Source organism: Cetorhinus maximus, chromosome 21 (assembly GCF_964194155.1).
Source record: "Cetorhinus maximus chromosome 21, sCetMax3.hap1.1, whole genome shotgun sequence".
In the NCBI taxonomy this organism is placed as follows: Eukaryota; Metazoa; Chordata; class Chondrichthyes; order Lamniformes; family Cetorhinidae; genus Cetorhinus; species Cetorhinus maximus.
The window spans coordinates 29,706,593-29,721,787 of record NC_135899.1 but is presented as its reverse complement, the minus strand read 5'-3'; the positions used below and the strand labels follow the sequence as shown (position 1 = coordinate 29,721,787).

General features: G+C 43.8%; 1 non-coding gene across 1 annotated transcript; it reads right to left on the bottom strand.

Annotated features, from left to right (window-relative positions):
* Positions 1 to 9,361: 9,361 nt before the first annotated feature.
* On the bottom strand, positions 9,362 to 9,433 carry trnah-gug (transfer RNA histidin (anticodon GUG)). Its single transcript has one exon. It is a non-coding gene; the product is annotated as a tRNA-His (tRNA).
* Positions 9,434 to 15,195: the final 5,762 nt, after the last annotated feature.

Here is a 15,195-nt window from a genome sequence, read left to right as displayed (position 1 = left end):
CCTAAGTAACCTTGGTGATTTTCTGCAGTGCACCTTGTAGACCGTTAACACTGCTGCCACTGCTCGTCGGTGGCGGGGGAATGAATGTTTGTCGAAGGGGTGCCGATCAGCGGTTGCTTTGTCCTAGATTGCATCAAGCTTCTTAACTTTGAGTCCAACAGATTCAGACCATGATATCTATCCCACATGTTGATCTTTTTTTCCCTCCGGCACCACCGGTACTCTGCACCACCACCACCACCACCCAACCCCCCCTCCACACCACCCCACCCCACCAAGGACCAGTCTTTAATTTGCTGTCATTGTTTACTTTGAGAAGCGCTGACTCTTGTCAGCTTTTAATGCTTTTAACATTCTCCTGTTTTTCTTTCAGACAACATCGACCTTTAGGCCGCTATGGACACTTGCTTTAGACTTTAATACTCTAATTACCTCTCGCATTGTCTTTTGACCATGACGTATTTGTCACTAAAACTGTTATGACCTTCATTATATCCATGACCTTCTAATTTGCACCACCTGATCCACCATCCACCGGGGCTGGCCCATCCCCACCACCTTGCAGTAGTAGAAAATCCATTACATTTCTACCTCTCTGCAGCTCTGAAGAAGAGTCCTCCGACTCAAAGCTTAACTTTATATCGATCAACTTAGATCTTGCCAGAACTGCTGGCTTGTTTTCCAGCATGTTCTTCTCTAATTTAGCATTTCCATTGTCCCTAGTGATTTACAATTATTTCACGTAAAACAGTACGTTTGATGACTCCGGAGAGATTCGTTCCAATGCACGAAAACGGTCATTTTCAGTCAAGCTTTATTATGGGGGTTCTGACTGCTCCTCACTCTTTTCCACAACCACTTCGAGACCGGACAACACAACAGCCACATTTTTTTCATACTAAGTAAAACGGCTAACGGCTCTTGGTGAGGCGTGAGTTACACAGCCTCAGCATTTCACACGCTTTATTTTGGCCAAACAACTGTCGTGCGCTTCTGCATTGCGCAAAAGGAGCTGGACTACACAAGCCAGTGCTCATTTTTATACACTTTCAGGTTGTAACAGGGGAACATTTCTTTTGATTGAGTGTCGATGTGTTAACAACAGTCAACGCTTCCTGAAAGCAAAACATGACAGCAAGATAAAGGCTGGCACTTCGTCGTGGCGCTGGTGGCTTGGGCGCGCGGGGTGGGACCGAGTCCAAAATGAAGGGCAGATTTCATGGTCTAAATTTTTTTGAACTCAATGTTAAATCCAGAAGGCTGTGAAACACCTAAATGGAAGATGGGGCTTTGTTCCCTCAGCTTGCTTTGGGCTTTAGTGGAACATTGTAGCAGGCCGAGGACAAAAATGTGAACATGAGACGAAGATAGTGAACTAACCTGGCAAGCATCAGGAAGCTCATGGTCATTCTTGCGGAATGAGTGAAAGTCGTGCGCCAAGGGGTCGCCAAGACTGCATTTGGTCTCCTTATTGTCGAGGATTGTGAACAACGAATGCAGTAGATTAAATTCCAAGGCGTGCAATTGCATCACTGCTTCACCTGGAAGAAATGGTTGGGGCCGTGGACGGTGACGATGGATGAGCTAAGTTGGCAGGTGTTACACCCCGTGAGATAGCAGGGGTAGGTGCCCTGTGATGAGCGTTGGGGATAAAAGAGGAGTGGACCAGGATGTCAAGGAACTGCCCCTATGCGGCTACATATACACCGAGGTCCCTCTGTTCCTGCATCGCGTTTAGACTTCCTCCCCTTTTTCATTGTGTCTCAATATTCTTCCAATCAAAATTAATCACTTCTCACTTCTCTACGTTGAACTCAATCCGTCACTTGTCTGCCTCTCCCACTAACATGTCGACGTCCTTTTGAAGCTCAGACGATCCCCATCACAGTTGAAATCTTCGTATGATTTCCAAGATTTGGGATCATGCGCTGAATGCTACTGCCTAGGTCATTGATAGAAATCAGGAAGAGCAAGGGCCCCTACGCTGACCCCTAGAGAACTCCACGATAAATCTTCCCCAATCTGAGAGTCATCCTTTCATCAGTTCTCCGTTCCCTGCACTCGGCCAATTTCACGTCCAAGTGCTTACTTTGCCTTTTATCCCCAGAGCTAGAATTTTGCTCACAAGTCTGTTGTGTCGCACTGTATCAAATGCTTTTTGAAATTCCATGTACACCGCAAAAACATTAAAAATCAGTTAAACAGGATTGCACCTTAATGAATCAATGCTGCTTTCCTTTAATATACTGTCTGCACTTGCTTAAATGACTATTGATTTTGTCCCGAATTATAGTTTCCTGAAGTTTCACCACCACTGATTTCAAATTGACTGGTCTATAGTTACTGGCTTTATACTTGCTCCTGTATTTTTGAACAAGGGTGTAAAATTCGCATATCTCCGGTCCTCTGGCACCACCCCTGTGGTGGGTCATACTTAACAACCAATTAAATTATGCACGCCGCTCCTGTGACGTTACATTCGTCTATTACATGTAAACTCCCCGCTTCCGCTTGCCTGTTTTTTGGGTTCCAATGGCATTCAAACAGCTTTTTTCCCTGTAGCAAAACAAAAGCCAGCAGCTGGAGGCTTGGAAAGGGTAGAAAAGGAGAGGAGGGCCTCTTTCCTCTTTTCAACGAATTCCCTCCCTTATCACATTGCAATTTAAGCACGCGAATGCACTCAAATAAGCACTCCAGTGCAGACAAGCAGGACGAAAGAAGGCCTGTTATATGCTCCCTGATTCAAGCTTCTGAAAACCATTTAAAGCCAATTAGTTAGCTGCCGCTCCTGTTTGAAAGCTGGAAAAAACTCAACTTCTCCCAACCTAATGAGCAACTTTTAGTTCATTGCTAAATTAAAGAAAACACTAGCCATTGGATAGGAATTAATCCTTAAATTAAATTAACTCCTAATTTAAAGCGTTATAACACGCTCATTCACCAAACTCCAACTGAAGGACTCTAAAGCAACCAAAGCACCGCTCCAGTACAGCCAAATTCAATTAGTTCTGAGTCCTGGTGAAGGTTGAAGGGTGAACTGATGGACGGGTTTTAAATGCTAAAGGGTTCGACAGGGTCGATACAATCAATTTTTTCGGGTACGTGAATCTATAACTGGTACCCTGATCTGCTCAATGTTTCTAGTGTCTTCTGTTTTTAATGTCCTGCTTTCACCATAGGAGCTTTTCTGACAACCCACGACTTACCTCAAGGCCACATTTGATTTGTTGATCACGTAAGATTGATTTTAACATTTGCAAACACGCAAAGTTTTAAGTCTGCCGTTTCCCAAAGCAGGGTTATGCACATTTTTCATTGAAAATACATTTTGTTTCGCACCAACCTGCTCTTAATCGCTCATTTTTCGTCAACAGTGGTCTTTTCAATTATCTTACATCGTTTTAATCACTTAGTCTAACAAATAAAATGAGTTTGGGACACTTTCGACCTTGCCCACCGTCCCAACATCCAGACACCTAAGCTGTCAATTGTTTCGAGAAACGCGACAACTATGATGCAAACATAATCCAATCCTCAGTGTTATGACGCGGCAGATGATGTTTGCCAGGCGGATCAAATCTGCGAGAGAAACTTGATCACGTTATCATAACGGTTTTGCAACTTGTAACTATTTAGATATGAGATCCCTGAATTCAGAAGTAATAAATCCACCAAGGGTTTTGAGATTTTTTAAATCGAGACAATAGTATATTTATTGATAAAGGGAAGATTCCCAGCACATACAAAGAACTAGCAAATACCACTATTATGATTCCTAAAATCGCTAATTAACCTGTCTCCCAGTCACACCCCATTTAAAGCGACGACCCAAAAATAGATATTTAGATTTCAAACATATCCAGCAAATTACCACAATACCTTGGACAGTGCAATTCAAAAAAACTCTCACCAGCGTCGGTTTCTGTAAACACCGGGGCATGTCAATGCGCAAATGTTAGAGGCTTCTTGGAGTCGACTTCACACACTTGTTAGGTACTACAATGCATTCCCCTGACACATTTCCTCATTCTCCTTCACACATGTTTCTCAATTTCAACATAGAAACATAGAAAATAGAAGCAGGAGTAGGCCATTCGGCCCTTCGAGCCTCCTCCGCCATTCATCATGATCATGGTTGATCATCCAACTCAATAGCCTGCTCCCACTGTCTCCCTATCTCCTCTGATCCCTATCGTGCCAAGAGCTAAATCTAACTCCTTCTTGAAAACATACAATGTTTTGGCATCAACTATTTTCTGTGGTACCGAATTCCACAGGCTCATCACTCTCTGGGTGAAGAAATTTCCCCTCATCTCAGTCCTAAATGGTCTACCCCGTATCCTCAGACTGTTCTGAGACTGTTCTGGACTCCCCCACCATCTGGAACATCCTTCTTGTATCTATCTTGTCTAATCCTGTTAGAATTTTATAGGTTTCTATGAGATCTCCCCTAATTCTTCTGAACTCCAGCGAATATAATCTTAACCGACTCAATCTCTCCTCATGGGTCAATCCCGCCATCCCAGAAGTCAGTCTGGTAAATCTTCGTTGCATTCCCTCTATAGCAAGGACATCCTTCCTCAGATAAGGAGACCAAAACTGCATGCAATATTCCAGGTGTGGTCTCACCAAGGCCCTGTATAACTGCAGTAAGACACCCCTGCTCCTGCACTCGAATCCTCTCGTTATGAATGCTAACATACCATCTGGCTTCTTTACCGCCTGCTGCATCTGCTTGCTTACCTTCAGCGACTGGTGTACAAAGATACCCAGTTCTCGTTGCACATTCCCCTCCCTCAATTTATAGCCATTCAGATAATAATCTGCCTTCCTGTTTTTGCTAGCAAAGCGAAAAACCTCACCTGTATCTACATTATACTGCATCTGCCATGCATTTGCCCACTCACTCATCTTGCCCAAATAACACTGAAACATTTCTGCATCCTCCTCACAGCTCACCATGTCACCAGCTTTGTGTCATATACAAATTTGGAGAGATTACATTTATTTCCCTCATCTAAATCATTAATATATATAGTGAATAACTCGGGTCCCAGCACTGATCCCTGCAGTACCCTATTAGTCACTGCCTGCCTTTCGGAAAAAGTCCCGTTTATTCCTACTCTTTGTTTCCTATCTGCCAACCAGTTTTCTATCCATCTCAGTACCCCCAACGCCATGCGCTTTAATTTTACACGCTAATCTCTGATGTGGGACTTCGTCGAAAGCCTTCTGGAAGTCCAAATAAACAACATCAACTGGCTCCCCCTCATCAAATCTACCAGTTACATCCTACAAAAATTCTAGTAGGTTTGCCAAGCGTGTTTTCCCTTTCCTAAGTCCATGCTGACTCTGTCCGAGTCTGCCACTGTTTTCCAAGTGCTCAGCTATTAAATCTTTTATAATGGACTCTAGAATTTTCCACACTACCGACGTCAGGCTGACTGGTCTATAATTCCCCGTTTTCTCTCTACCTCCCATTTTAAATAGTGGAGTTACATTAGCTACCCTCCAACTTGCAGGAACTGTTCCAGAGTTTATAGAATCTCGGAAGATGACCACCAATGCATCCATTATTTCTCGGACCACTTCCTTAAGTAGTCTGGGATGTAGATTATCATGCCCTGGGGATTTATCGGCCTTCCATCCCATCAATTTCCCCAACACCATTTCCCTACTAATACTGATTTCTTTCAGTTCCTCCCTCTCACTAAACCCTGTTATCCCCAACATTTCTGGCATGTTATTTGTGTCCACCTTTGTGAAGACAGAACCAAAGCATATATTTAGTTGCTCAGCCATTTCCTTGTTCCCCATTATAAATTACCGTTTCTGACGGTGAGGGACCTACATTTGTCTTCGCCAATCTTATGCTCTTCACATACCTATAGAAACTCTTACAGTCAGTTTTATTGTTCCCCACTAGCTTACTTTCGAACTCTATTTTACCCTTCTTAATCAATTCCTTGGTCCTCCTTTGCTAAGTTCTAAATTGCTCCCAATCCTCAGGTCTGTTGTTTTTTTCTGGCCAATTTGTATGCCTCTTCCTTAGATCTATTACTATCTCTAATTTCCCTTGTAAGCCATGGTTAGGCCATATTTCCTGTTTTCCTTTTGCACCAGACAGGAATCAACAATTGCTGCAGTTTACCCATTCACTCTTTGAATGTTTGCCATTGCCTATCGTCATACCTTTAAGTGATGTTTTCCAATCCATCATAGCCAACTCGTACCATCATATCTTCCTTCATAAAGGTTCAGCGATCTAGTCTCAGTGTCAACTATGTTACACTCCATCTTGATAAAGAATTCTATCAGGTTATGATCGCTCATCCCCAAGGGGCCTCACACAACTAGATTGCCAATTATTCCTTTCTCACTATACAATACCCAGTCTAGGATGGCCTGTAATCTAGCTGGTTCCTCAATGTATCTGTCCAGAAAAACATCCCGTATACACTCCAGGAATTCCTCCCCTACGGTATTGTTATTAATATGATTTGCCCAATATATATGCAGCTTAAAGTCACCCATAATTACAGGTGTTCATTTAAAGCATGCGTCTCTAATTTCCTGCTTAATGCCATTCCCAACATCACCACTACAGTTTGGGGGTCTATATACAACCATCACTAATGTTTTTTGCCCCTTAGTGTTTCTCAGCTCTACCCATACAGATTCCACATCGTCGGAGCTAATATCTTTCCTCACTCTTGCGTTAATTTCTTCTTTAACCAGCAATGTAAAGCCACCGCCTTTTCGTTCTTGTCTGCCCTTCCTAAATATTAAATACCCCTGGATGTTCAGTTCCCATCCCTGGTCACTCTGCAGCCATGTCCCCGTAACCCCGACTATATCATACCTGTTTACATCTATTTGTACGGTTAATTAATTCACTTCATTGCGTATGCTCCTCACGTTAAGGCATAAAGCCTTAAGGCTTGTCTTTTTAACATTACTTGTCCCGTTCCCACTATTGTTCACTGAGGCCCTGTTTGATTCTTGCTCTTGATTTCTCTGCCTATTAGTTTTCTTATTCCTCTTTCTGCCTTTTGTTCTTGCTCTTTGATCCCCCTCATCTAACTCCTTGCATATGTTCCCATCCTCCTCCCCAACACTCTAGCAAATATTCCCCCGAGGACATCAGTTCTGCTCCTGCCCAGGTGTAACCTGTCCAGTTTGTACTGGCCCCACCTCTCTCAGAACCGTTCCCACTGTCCCAGGAATCTGCAACCTTTCCCCTCGCACCATCTCTTCAGCCACATCTTCATCCTATATATACTGATATTCTGCTCTGTCTAGCACGTGGCACTGGTATTAATCCTGAGGTCTTTTGACGTCCTAATTTTCAACTTACTTCTTAACTCCCTATATTCTGCTTTTAGAACCACATCCCTTTTTTTAAAACTTATGTCGCTTGTACCAATGTGTACCACGACCACTGGCTGTTCACCCTCGCCCTTCAGAATGTCCTGTAGCTGCTCTGAGACATCCTTGACCCTAACACCAGGGAGGCAATATACCAACTTGGAGTCTCGTTTGCGGCCACAGAAACGCCTATCCATTCCCCTTACAATTGAATCCCCTAAAACTATTGTACTCCCACACTTTTTACTCCTCCCCTGAGCAGCAGAGCCATCCGTGGTGCAACGAATTTGGCTGTTGTTGCTTTCCACTGAGAGGCCTTCCCCTCAACAGTGTCCAATGAGGCATATCCGTTTTGCAGGGGAATAGCCTGCACTTCCTGCCTCGTCGTCTTGCTCTGCCTTGTGGTCACCCATTCCCTTCCTGCCTGTGGACTTAGCCTGCAGTGTGACCATTTCTCTATACGTGCTATCCACTATACTCTCCGCCTCGTCGATGATCCAAAGTGTCCCCAGCCACCGCTCCAGCTCCGAAACCAGGGCTTCCAGGAGCTGCAGCTGGAGTCACTTCCTGCACACATGCTGGACCCGAGCACTGGAAGTGTTCCCGGCTTCCCACGTAGAGCAGCAGGAGCACACCGTGGCTTTGAGCTCTCCTGCCATGAATTACACCTTTAACTTAAATTAAACCTTCTGTAAGATACTTAATATCAAATAACATCAATTGCTCTAAGGCCCTTCTTCCCTGCTCTTCGTTGTTACAGAATGTAGCCCTTACAAACGATGAACCACAAAATAAACCTTAAAAACTATAAGCGATAAAAGTACTATATACTTACCCGACCGTACTCACGGTGCTCAAATGGTTACCTCGTTCCCTCCTCACCGAATTCCCAAAGCAGCACGCCAGTGCAGACTGTGATGTTGACTGAGTGACACTCTTCCCAGACTGCTTCATAGCGATGCTGACTGCAGGACATTCTTCCCAGACTGCTTCATAGCGATTCTGACTGCAGGACACTTCCCAGACTGCTTCACAGCGATGCTGACTGCGGTTTCCATTGTTTCCATTTGTCTTTGACACTGTACCCTTTTAAGAATATAATGCTTTTCATGTTGCTGCTATTCTTATTAATCTCTTTGAAATTGGAATCCCGCATCATCTGTTTAGAACTGCATATTCCCTTTGCACCATACATGCTAAGACCCCCGCCATGCTTGCTTATTAGCATGTAAAATACTTCGACAAGTGAACTCTTTTGATAACTTCAACTTGCAGGCTGCTTGGCCACAAATTTTAATTATATCACACACACAGACAGAGCAGCCCAAACCCTCATAAACGTTCTTAACAATTAGCGAGAAAATATGTTGAAAATTATTATTCTCTCATCAAACTCAGTTAGCATTTTATAAAAGCAAGATACTGCGGATTCTGGAAATCCGAAAAATACAACAGCAAGTGCTTGGAAAAGTTGGACTGCAAACGTTAACTCTGCTTCTGACTCTACAGCTGCTGCCAGAACTGATGCCTTTTTTTCAACGCTGCCTTCCTTTACTTCAAACATTGACTGTATCGAGAGATTTGCAAGATTTTTTTTGCGAACATTCGTTTTGCGGACTTTGCGATTGCCATCCTCCTTATTGAGAGCTTAGCTTTCAAAGAACATGTGTGCCATTGGTGCGAATTGGCAATGTACCGGCAGGAACAGCGATGTTAGTAAAACAATCTCAATGTTAGAAGTGTGAAAGAAATTGTTAGAGGATGCAGTAAAATGACAATGAAATGGCAGCACGGAATTCAAGGAGATCACTGATTGCGGAAAGGGGAAAAATATGCGACGTATAGGGTTTGGAATTCTGGCGGAATAAACAGTCATGTGGAGGTATTAGATTTGAAAAGATGAAATATGTTTTGCCATAAAAAATGCTTCTTCACACAACCGGACCTTCAGCTGCGTTCTTCTAGCTGAAATAGGGAAAATGACAACAACCAGTGCCGTGACTCGGATTCGAACCGAGGTTGCTGCGGCCACAACGCAGAGTACTAACCACTATACGATCACGGCGCCACATTCCCATGACGCTTCAGCTCTCTAGCTGCAGGGAAGTAGCACACCCTCACCACCGACCAGCTTTGTAGCAGCGCTGTCGGTCGCGTCAGGCGATCACTGAAGAGGGATTTAAACTTCCAAGTTTCTGAGCTATCCTGTTCATTGCCCGCCAAATTACAGGCATTTAATTGAATGGCGTGAATGAAAGCCCTTCTCCAAACATTTGTCTTCGTGGCGCTTGGCAGCTTGCATTTGATAGACCATTAATTAATTAATACGGTTGTTCAGCACCTGTGGGTCCGAATCAGAGACTGATTCCCGACAAGAAAATCGTCAGATGTTCTCCAGCTTCATACATACAAAAGCAAAATACTGTACATGCTGGAAATCAGGAATAAAAACAGAATTTTTATCAAGTATACAGGAGGCCCAGCAGAAATTTTCGAAAGGGAAACTGATTTAATGCTTCAGGTTTATGACATTCCCTGAGAACCGAGTTTGCTGCAGCCACAAAACAAAACATTAATTTACTGGGAATCAGAGTAGGACCTTTCCCTGGTCTGAAGTAAAAAAAAACACACCCTCCCAAACACCGGGCTCTCAGATTGAAGACTTGCTTGGGTTGACAAAATTGCTAACTAATTTAACAGGCTCACTAATCCCAGAGTTCTCCTCCCGTCATGCTGTAACATCATTTTGGCAAACGGATGTAACAACCCGAGAATTGCCTGGTGTTTGTGCAAGGCTGTTTCCCACTGGTGTTCGAGGAATTACATTTACCAAGCCGTTTATTCTGCAAATAACGGAATAATATGCCAAATGGAGAAGGGCATTGTAGCCGCCATTAATACCCCGGTAACTCATTCGTTCTAGACTGACTGCAATGCTAACATGGTAAGCAACTCAATCTAAAAATAAACCTTTTTTTACTTTGGAAGGCGATTTCTTCTCATTCGTTCCTGTGTTGCAGCTAATATTTTTTTAAAAGTGCACAGCAATGAATGTATTATTTTTTCGCGACGTTTGGACATCTAGTTTAACATCGGTTGCTTCACCAGCCTGTTCACAGGTCAAAGTAAGGATTGTTTCGCACTGCCAACTTAATCCAGTTTTTTCCGCACTGAATGAAAATACCTATGCCCCTGTCGCGATGATACAGCCTGAAATTTGTATACAAATGAGCGCATGAGACTCTGGTGGCGCAATCACTTAGCGCCTGCAATGTGCAATATAGCAGCACTAAATGTGTAAGTTTAAGCCACACCGGGAGCAGCTTTCTTGACGGGGAGAAACATGTTTATTGTGTCACCAGGTTTAGCAGTGACTGTGGAAAAGGGCGACGAACAATTTGGAGCGACAATAAAACATGACTGAACAGGGACATTTTCTGTTTTTTGGAACGAGTCTGTCCAGACTCAACGTCTCCAATACTAACATAAATGCTGCAAGTACTGAGCAGATGAAACAGCTTCTTCGAAGACAGAAACAAAGGTAACATTTTAGTTAAAAGGCTGCGGATGCTGCAAGTTAGAAGTAAAAACTGAAAATGCCATAAATGCTGAGAAGCTCTGGCAGTATCTGTGAGGAGAGAAATAGAGATAACCTTCGAGTCGGTAATACGCTTCTCAAGAGCTGAAGAGAGGTAGCAATGCAATGGGTTTTGTCGCGGAAAACGGAGTGAACACTCAGACCCAGGAGGTTTGTCTTGGAAGTCTTTATTGAATCATGTTATCATGGAGAGCCCAGCAACATACAATGGAGCTAGCCGGCACTCTGAGGAAGCATCAGAGTACACACATAGTTATAGCAAAAGCGTGCGTAACAGAGGTCATGCAAATTACAAAGTTGCTTGACCTTTAGTAATTAATAACATTGAAATTTTATCTTTGGCATGCATACAATTGTTCTATCTTAGCTTATAATTACACAGAACCTTGAATGGTTACGCAAAAACCTTGAGGAGCCCATCTGGCGATTTTTCCTTCCTCCACAACAGCTGACAACGCAGGTTTGAGTACTACTGGTGCAAGGACACTACGTTGTAGTATTCCACTATGATTTAACCACTTAACCCTTTGTTATCCTGTATATGTATTTTATTCTCCCACAATCCCTCCTTGTTAATCTTCTAGATTAACACCAATGAGGAATAGTATCTTCGTTATCATATGGGGGATCATAACCATAAGGAAAGGGCCGATCTCTGGCAGGGTAAACCTTTTCTCCCCACCAGTGGGCTTCACTGGGGCCAGTGTGCATCATTTGGGGAACAATTGGGGCACCACCTAATCCAGTAGTGACACTGTTAATAACCTGGGAACAGCAAATTTGCAGAGCAACACATGCACAACATGCTATGACCAACCCAATTAAAACATACAGCAGCCAACTTCCCCAACCGGAGAACCACCCTATTACACTAGCCCACCAGGAATCCTTGTTATAAAAAATTACTCAGTCTTTCCCCAACTTTCTTTATTTCTTGCACTTTATCCATAACATGCTGTCCCAGGTTAGTAATGTTCTCAGAAGCATCAGGCACATAGGTGCAGCACTCTGAACCTATCATGGTACAAGTGCCACCTTTTTCAGCTGGGAGGAAATCAAGGGCCATTCTATTTTGTAAGGTGGTCAGGCGTAGGGCTATCATTTCAGTAGTGGTAGCTGAAACCTGTTTCTGTGTCTCAATCAAAGCATCAGCCGTTGAATTAGTAAATTTTTCAAGTGCAGCTGCCAGGTTGATAATCTCTCGGGAATTACGAGCAGCTCCATAAGAGGGGATAGCAATCATCCAGAATCGTTCAGATTTCGAGATGTCACGGCGATGTAGACGCCAATGTGGGTGAATATCTAATTTACTTATATAGCGAAGATAGGGATTTAAATATGCTAGGTAGCAGCAACCACTCCAGGTGGGAGTGGTAGCGCCCTTGCCCAAACCTCCGTTATCTTGATTAAAGAAGGAAGATAATTGCGGCATCCCAGGCAGCCAGAGGTATGCTTTTTCCCCACAAACCCAGTACGTACCATTTAGAGGATTTTGAGGGTCATAACTACCAGGGCTAGTAGATATGGTGTTTTCGCAACTACTGTTTCCCAGGTTATAGGTACTGGTTGAAAGGTTCGAACACCAACAGGTGGCGTTTATCGGCTCCTGAGGAGGCTTGATTCTTATCCCATGATCTGTATAGTTCCACCCATTAGCAGGTGGAGAGCGACGGAACCATCCCCTGAACATATTGGATTTTGCATCATCTGACTGGGTGTGGAAATTTGTGAGATCCTTCACTTCTTCCCTAGTCATTGGTTTTGCCTGATCGGTGCTTGACTCACCTCCATGTTGGGGAGTCTGGACACATATCGAACAGGCGCCCTGTCCTACTTGTCTAGCATAGGCGCGGCATAAAGACAAATAGGTGTTGTGGTGAGAATCCTTTGGGTACACCCCACAAAATATAGCAAAAAGACAGAATATAGCAAAAAGCAGTATTCAATACATAATGCAAATTAGTTCATTGGTAACGACGGTTATAGGACTGCCGGACAATGTTATTTTATACAACAAGTGGCGTGGACCCAATCTTCCTTCCCTTTAATCTTCAGGGCCGTTCGAGTTGTTAGCAGCACCAGGTAGGGTATTTTCTACCCTCTCATGCAATTCAGCTGCTGTTTTGCATAGAGGAAAATGAATACAAATCCAACATTTAGTCCGATTAATTTGCGAGGCTACGGCCTGCATTCGTTGAACCGCAGAATTGGTAATCCATGCCCCCGCAAGGATCATGTAGGACCGGATCCAAATCAGAGTCAGCATTCTGACGGCTCAGTTAAAGTTCTTGCACAAGCACTTCCGTCCGAGTTCAGCGTCCGCTTGAAGTGCGATGCGTGGATCCACAAGGGCGTCCTTCAACCTTCACGGCCATATGGGTGGTGAGCAGGACTTGGAAAGGCCCTTCCCATCGAGGTTCCAAACAGTTTTTTCTCCTGAAGGTCTTTACCAGGACTAGGTCCCCGCTGGTATTGATGGCAATCTTCAATGGTGGGCTTTTTCTGAGCTTCTACTACCTGTATATGCAAGCTGTTGAGACAGATAGGATGAGAGTGCATAGTCATGTGCGCCAAGGGTAGAGCTTCAGGCCACAAACTGGTTTCTTCACACAATTTAGCTAGTTTGTTTTGTTTTGTACCATTTTGTCTTTCCGCCGCCCCAGTGGACTGGTATGGGAAGGAAAGGTGATGGTTGCATTGTAAGGCCTTCAACAGTTCCTTTATAGCTTTAGCAGTAAAATGAGCAACAATTTTGCAACAACAGCATCATTTCGTCGGGTGGGATACGCCTCTACCCGTCGCGAGAACAAACATACTAGAACTAAAACATAATTATATTCCATACATTTAGGCTATCGTATAAAGTCCATTTGTAGGTGTACAAATGGGCCCCATGGCTGGGGTCCCGTACCAGCAGTCACTGTGGGCGTCTTGCCTGGGTTATGTCATTGACATAGGTATACAAGTGTTACTAATACAATGCCTATTAGCATATTACTATTCACTATACATTCAACATTCATTCTACATACACGTGTTTAACCCCTGAGCTGGCAACTGGTCAAATCATGATTATTGTGTCGTGAGAGATTCAATAGATGCTCATTAGTTACCCATAAAGGGATTACTCCTTCTTTAGTCTGTCTTAAATTTTCTCGGGCTTGTTCCAGTGCCCAAGATCCATAGGTGTTGCATACATCATTTCTGCTCTCTTCGTCTGAAATAGTTTTCCCTATTTCAGTTAATTTATTGATAGTCCCCGCATGACTTTCGAGCATGGTAGCCAGACTTTGGATTAACCAATGATGTCCCTATATTGAATATCATAGTGGGATCATTTATCAGGTTGCGCTTAACGCGGTTCCCTCCCAAGCCTGATCGCATCTCGCCACTGAACTGAACTGCTTCAGTCATCAATTGGCGCGTCAGAGCCGTATAGAGTGCTTGGGTATGGGTTGAGCACCATTGGGGCAGGACGACACCGGATACATTCAAGACTACGGGTACCAGCTCATGGTGTACATTATCATACAAAACTTCTGATTAACCAGTACCAAACAATTCGTCGGTCCTGGATGCATAGTCGGACAAGATGGATCAGTCGGTGTGGTTTGAGGGGCTTCAATTTTCTCTACTCAGACTGTGAAAGTAGAGGTGGGAGGTGGCTGGGTAGTGGCGGACCTCCCATGCTCGATCTGAAGCAAACCCTTACTATAATTTGAAAGCACTTGTTCTCCTACTGTTACATTTATCATTCCCCATTGCATGTCGCATTCGGCACTGTCCATACTGTACCAAAGTTCCTCCTGCAGTGCGGGATGAGCAGTGATGATCCCCTCCCTTGTTGCCAGTACTGATAGGCCCACGACCAGGATCGTAAATCTGTGGAGACATTAACATCGGCTCCCGTTCTCTGGGTTACCGCTTGGTTAATTGTCATGTATCTTTAACTCTGTGTAATGCCTCCATTTACCTCCCGTTCTCATATCTACAAGTGCGCATGTATCACCTGTCATAATTACCTGGTATGGTCCTTTGTTGCTCTTTGGGTTTGCTTGTTTCCATATCCTTAATCAACTGTCAGTCTCTGACTTCCTCTCTCAACTCATGTAATTGCCTATTTAATTCCCTTACATTGTCCTGTATTTTTCCTTTCAGTGGCCCTACACGTCCTACTATAATGCCTTCAGGTAATTGCATAGCCCTTCCTGTTATCAATTCAAATGGGG